The 7,007-nt window shown below is 34.5% G+C and overlaps 1 non-coding gene across 1 annotated transcript; it reads right to left on the reverse strand.

Moving 5' to 3' along the window:
• Positions 1-6,378: 6,378 nt before the first annotated feature.
• Positions 6,379-6,485, reverse strand: LOC116132357. Its single transcript, XR_004128398.1, has one exon. It is a non-coding gene; the product is annotated as a small nucleolar RNA R71 (small nucleolar RNA).
• Between the last annotated feature and the right edge of the window lie 522 nt (positions 6,486-7,007).

Below are 7,007 nucleotides of genomic sequence, written 5' to 3' on the forward strand. Positions count from 1 at the left end.
ACAAAAAATGTTTGGGCCCAGGCCCGGGCCTTGGAGGAGGGCCCGGTGGAGGGCCCGGACCCTCCTCCTTAGGCCTGGTCCCGTTTTGGGACCAGGCCTCCTAGGACCGGTCCTCCCAAGGACCGGTCCTAGGACCGGTTTTTGGAGCTGGGCTTTTGGGCCCGGTCCCAAATGCCCAGCTCTAGGTTAGCTTATAACTTTTTTGGGCTTATAAGCCCAAAAAAGTTATAAGCAAACAGGTCAGCTTGATTTCAAAGCTTATAAGCACTCTGCTTATAAGCTACTTTGACCGAGTATATTACTACATTACTACATTACTCTTATTTAATTTTAAATTCCATCATATAACCCCTACTTTTGTATTTAATTTTTTAATATAATTATAATTCATTATATTTGTTCATTAGTTTATTTTGTATAAAGAATCTAAAAATCATTCATATAAATTTTTAATAAAATATTTGTCTATAAAGTATTTGTTTATATATCCTAAAATTAAATTATATTGTAATATGATCGAAATAGATTTTGATAATATTATAGTAAAAAATTGAGTTAACATAACTTATTATTTGATAAAATAATATAGTACCCTTTTTAGTCATTTTAATAATAAAATGTACTTATAAGCTACATTTTACTAAACGAATTAACTACTTATCAGTCACTTATAAGTACTTTAACCAAACACGTAACTGCTTAAATTTCAAATGCTTATAAGCTCAAATTACCTTTTAAGCACTAATTTCTTATAAGCTAATTTTTATAAGCTCGGCCAAACAGGCTCTTAGGCCTTGGCACAAAGCCTTTTGCTTTTGGGCCAACTGGAGTTGGGCCTTGGTGTGGAACCTTTTGCTATTGGGCCAATAAGAGTTGGGTCTTTGGCACAAGGCCTTTTTCTATTGAACCTGTCAAAGGTCCAATACGGATTTTCGCATCTGCGCATGGAATGACACGTTAATTAAAATTCAACCAAATAATGATGTTTAATTATCTCAATATAACATTGTTATGTAATATTATCTCAATATAATATCATTACTTTATTTTCTATTCTTTACCAATACTTTCGACACCCCACTATATATTATCTCATAAAGTCTATTTGGGTTTTTTTTTATTTTTTTTATGCTATTCAAATCATTCTTAGAACAAACATATTATGAAATACAAAATTGTAAGTTTTTCTTCAAAGCCTTCGTAGTTATTTTAACTTATATTTATTTTTTGTGTTGTTTAATCATATTATGTTATTCAAATTATTTGTGAGACATATTTTTAGCTCTAATTTTTTTTTTCAATTTAATTATCTACAATTTTATTTTAAGAATAACGATAGTGGAGGGTATATAACATAAGTAAATGGAATACTATTAACTCTTTCAAAATATAAAAAAATAGAATGAATGGCATTCATAGAACTTATGGGGTACCATAAGAAAAAATATTTTTAAAACTTTGAAATGAGATATCTTAAAAAATGTGGCTTCTTTAATCCATTACTGGGGTGTCAATAACTCTACTCTATAGTTATTTCATGGTTCTCATCGGGCTTCTTTTTGGGCCGTTTAGACATGATCGCTTATTCCTCTTTCCACTTTTAATTCAAAATTAGTAATTAACAAATGAAAAAGTAGGTATTCAATTTTGTTAAAAGGAAAGTTCCTTTTTCAACCAATCCCTGGGTGCCTGAGTGGTTTGATAATGACTGTTGAGTGTATTACTCAAGAGATCCTAAGTTCAAGTCACTCCTTAGTTTCTAATAAGGGTGGCCACTAGACCTCTTACCCGACCGGTAGTTCCAAGGTCCTAAAGAATTAGGTGAGGTGCATGTAAGCTAGCCTGGACACCCCCGGTCATAAAAGAAAAAAAAAAAAAAAAAAAAAGGTTCCCTTTTCAATTTATTGGGATGTAATTGATAATATTTTTAAATTCGATCACCTTAATGATACAACAATGAAACCGAGTCATGGTTTTAAACTTCAACTAGTGATTGAACTTGATTGGTGTTTGTAGTTTTTGAGTCATTCATGATAGGCACATGAAGAAGATGAAGATGAAAATTTGGATTAGAATAAGCTCGTTCAAGCCAAGATATAGTATGATATAAATTATTGTTAATATGTGGACTAGAGTGTTAGTTTCCAAACTTGTAGGGTTTGTTTATAATTTTTTCAAGTGATGTCGGTTTAACTCTCTTTGATAGTTGCTAAAAGCAATTAGCTACAACTGCTACTTTACCATTTGTTGTCTTAAATACAAAATGTAATTTGTATTCCTCATTCTCAATCAATCCAATTACGATATTCTTAATCATTTTCTTTGTTTCTCTCAATTGTAATCTAGAGCTTCTTTTCATCATTCCTCTTAGTTTCACATGGTATCAGAGCCTCTGACTAATTTCAATTGCAAAATCCTCCGTTCTGATCAATCAATGAAAACTATGGCGAAAATGCTTCATAGTTCTTCCAATTGTTTCACTTCTACATTTCCTTCCAATCTTCAAGTCATTAATCCTAAATTGACATGAGACAATTGCAAAGACAACTATCGTTTCTAGAAATCTCAAGTATTATCAACTATTGGAGCTCATGAGTTGGAAGATCATTTGACAGGTTTAATTCCTTGTCCCATTCCTTTAATTGATGCTGAAAGTGAAATTACTATGGAAATAGGAGAAATTAGGGTAAAAGAACAAGTAAATCCAGCTTACATAACTTTGAAAAAGACTGATAAATTTTTTATTACTTGGTTATTAGCCTCAATATATGAGTGTATGTTTATTTATGTGTCCAAATGTAAGTCGTTGACAACTATTTGGCTCACTCTTGAACATGAATTTCTTAATGATTCTAAAGCCAGGGCATTGCATTTTAAAAAACTTACTGCAAAATACTCAGAAAGGCAATTTAATTGTTAGTGAGTATGTTAAAAAGATGAAAAGCATAGCTGAAAATTTGTTATCCAGTGGACAATTGATTGCAGATGAAGACTTACTGCAATTAATACTTGATGGTCTCAATCCAAAGTTTGATTCTGTTATTGTCAACTTCACTTCTAGGATTGAGTCTAAGTTCGATTCAGTAACCTTACAAGAAGCTCAGTATTTGCTTCAAAAACATGAATTGAGAATTGAGAAATTCAACTACTGATTTTCCAAATAGTTCAGTACATATTGCTTCAACTAGTAATCCAGGAAGTGAATTATCCTACTCCAATCTTTCAAACAAATCAATGACCTCAAACAATTCCTCTCACTTACCAAATACATCAATTCCAGTTCATTCTGCTCCAAATATGTTTAGTCATCCCTTCTCACTTGAACATTATCCTCAACCTTATGCTCAACAATTTCCTGTCTCTAGTATTAGAGTTCCTTTACCTTTTGATCCATATAACTCCTCAACTCATATAGGCCAATATGGAGCTCATATTCCAAGTTCTAATTCTCCTGGATTTAACACTTGTGGAAGAGGCAGAGGTAAAGGAAATAATAGAGGAAGGCCAGTTTGTCAAGTGTGCAGCAAGGTTAGACATACTGCAGTTCAATGTTACCATAGGTATAATTCATCCTATAATTGTACACCTCCCTATTCAGGAAGACAGATTAATAGTACTAGTCAGTTTCAACCTAATAGTAGACTACTCATCCTTCTACTTCTATTGCTTAACAATTTCACAATCAGCTTCCCCATGACTCTTCTTATGGAGTAACTCAGCAGCTAGAACTAAATCACAGTTATCAGTAGCAGCAACAATTTTCTATTGCCTCAGGTTTTGGCTCTAGTACAACAAGGTTTAAGGTTCCGAGTCACCAGTCTCCTGGATTAACTCAAGCTTATTTTACTGCTCATCCAAACTTAACTGGTTCTGTCAATCTTGGACCATCCATAACTTTTACACCAATAACATCACAGGATCATGCCTGGTATATGGATTCAGAAGCTACAAATTAGGTCACTGGTGATCTGAGTCATCTCAATGTTAAGAGAAACTATGATAGGGCTGAGCAACTACAAGTTGGCATTGGTAAGTATCTTAACATTTCACATGTTGGCCTTACTTATTTACCTAGTTCATTGTAATCTAAATGCCTTTATTTAAAAAATGTGTTTTGTGTTCCTAGGATTACAAAAAACCTACTAAGTATTTCAAAGTTTACTAAAGATAACAATGTTGTGGTTGAGTTTTTTTTTACTGTTGTGTGGTTAAGGATAAAGTTACCAGCACAGTGTTACTGTAGGGAATATTAAAGCTGGGTTGTATCAATTGAATCTCTCTTCTGTCTTACCTTCACAGCCTTCATCAAGTTCAACTCAATCTGATTTTCCTTCATAGCCTGTGATAATCCTAGGATTATACTATTTTGCCTAGGCTATTTGGCCGGATTTTGGATACTTCTTATTTCGTTTGTGCCTGAATTGCAACTTAATCTCATATATTTAATGTTTCAGGCCAAAATGTGCAGTTAGAGAAAATACTGAGCGGAATTGAGTTTCTGGACCCAGAAGCAAGCGAATCTCAGGATTCAGGGAAGTTCTGAAGCGGATTTGAAGCACTATAAAGCTTATTCCTATTGGAGAGCACCAAAGATTGAAGATTCAAGCAAGGACGCAAGCGGAAGGTAGTTCCGTAATTTCATAATTGTTCAGAAAAGTTCACCGCGGCAAAGTTCTTTCTTCGTCATGACAATAAACTCTCGGGACAGATAAAGAATTATAAACCAACTCGTTGCTGTGGCGAAGAATATTCTTCATTGCGGCGAAGTTTGCAAGTTTCAGTTTTTCAAAACTGTGCGTTTTATTTTAGGCAAAAGTTTTAGGGTTTTTTGGACCGACTATATAAAGGAGACTTAGTCATTTTAGAGGGGGTTCGACATTTTTGGGAGAAAGAAGAGAAGATTGGAGATTGAACTCTTTGGATTCATCAAATAGGGAAGATTTTGTTCTCTTTTCTTTATTCCAATATGTTGAATGCATTGTTTACCATTTTTATTTCGATTTGTGTTAATTTTAGTATGAACTAACTCACTTTTGGGTTAGGCTTTTGATGTAATTGAGATTTTTATGTTTAATCAATAAATTGATGTTGCTTTTACATTCTATTGCATGGATTGTGTGATTACTCTTGTTTTTATTGAAATTACTAGTTGAGCATGATGAGACTGAGAAGTGAATCATGTATTAGCTTCTTAAGGTAACTGCCATTGTTTTATTGAATGCTAGAGATAGGTTTGAGAATCAATGAAATCAATTTAGGATTCCATTTAGCTTAACGAACCTGGAACTATTAACCTTCAATTTGATGGGTGTGTAAGCTTAATAAGGATAAGTAGGAAAACATAGCCTGAGAAGGTATGTTTTACACAATAGGGAGTCCAATTTATAATCTGTGCATGTGAGTGTAGAAATAACATAATTCGTAGATTAATTCATAAAATCCTAGTGAAGTCAAAACCCTAACCGTTTGTTTTAATTGATATTTCTCTTGAATTAACCTTACTGTCATTAATTGGTTTTTAAAGTATGTAGTGAATTTTTTTTTTACCTTAGCTTAAATTTCTCCCGCAAATCCAAGCATCTTTCGGTTTCTCCAACTTGATAAACAACTAGGAAAATCAGTGCTCAACGAGCAATCCTCGTGGGAACGATACTCAACTTATCACTTTGTTACTTTTTGCGACTAGTGCACTTTCTACACATTGCATGTTGTAAGTTCAACGCATCAAGTTTTTGGCGCCGTTGCCAAGGATTGATTTTGTGTTAACATTAAACTTTTCTTGTGTTAGCTAGATTGGAGTTTAGTTTTAGTTCTTAATTGTTTTCTAGTTTAATTGTGCTGTTCTTTTCTATTAGCTTGTAATCTCACGTTTTCTTTCTTTCGGTGTAGTTTATGCAAAGAGCTAGACATCATCCAATGGTTCCTATTGATCCAGAAATTAAAAGAACCGCAAGAAGACTTAACAGAGAAAGAAGAGAACGAGAGGTGATAGTCATTGAGATGGCGAAAAATAGAACATTGAGGGAATTTTCAGTACCCACGGTTGATCGCAGTGGTCCAAGTATAACTAGGCCACTAGTGCAAGCCAACAACTTCGAAATAAAGTTGGCAATCATCTAGATGATCCAACAGTCGGTACAATTTAAGGGAGATCTGAAGGAAGATCCAAATTCACACATTGCAAACTTCTTAGAGATCTGCGATACCTTCAAATCAAATGGAGTGTCAGATGACGCCATCAGATTAAGATTGTTTCCTTTTTCATTAAGGGATAAAGTAAAGGGATGGTTAATGGCACTACCACCAAGAACAATCACAACCTGGAATGAATTGGCACAGAAGTTCCTGACTAAATACTTCCCTCCATCGTAATTTGCAAAGATGAGAAATGATATCACATCGTTTCTACAGGAAGAGACTGGATCACTTTATGAAGCTTGGGAAAGATATAAGGAACTACTGAGAAAGTGCCCACACCATGGTTTGCCAGTTTGGATGCAAGTCCAAACGTTCTATAATGGGTTGATGGTTAATGTGCAAACGATGGTGGATGTAGCGATCATTGCAAAATAAGACACTTGAAGAAGCTTATGAGTTGCTTGAAGTCCTGGCAAGTAACAATTATCAGAGACCCAATGAGAGAATGCAGTCGAAGAAGTCTATGGGTATTCATGAAGTTGATGCTTACACGGCCATTTTAGCCCAACTTACAGCACTTCAGAAGCAATTGGAGGTATGCAAGTGAATTCTATTCAAACACCTGAACTGACATGTGATTTTTGTGTAGGTAACCATGTGAGCAATGAATGTCAAGTGGGGAACACCTTTACTTCAACTTCATCATCATCGGAGCAAGTCAACTATTTGGCAGGGAATCAGAGGCAACAGAACAATCCTTTCTCCAACACGTACAATCCTAGTTGGAGAAATCATCCAAACTTGTCTTGGGGCAATCAGAATCAGCAGAATAACCAATGGAATCAAAGACCAGTGTCAAACAATCAAGT

The sequence above is a fragment of the Pistacia vera genome, unplaced genomic scaffold, assembly GCF_008641045.1.
Source record: "Pistacia vera cultivar Batoury unplaced genomic scaffold, PisVer_v2 Contig1071, whole genome shotgun sequence".
NCBI lineage: Eukaryota > Viridiplantae > Streptophyta > Magnoliopsida > Sapindales > Anacardiaceae > Pistacia > Pistacia vera.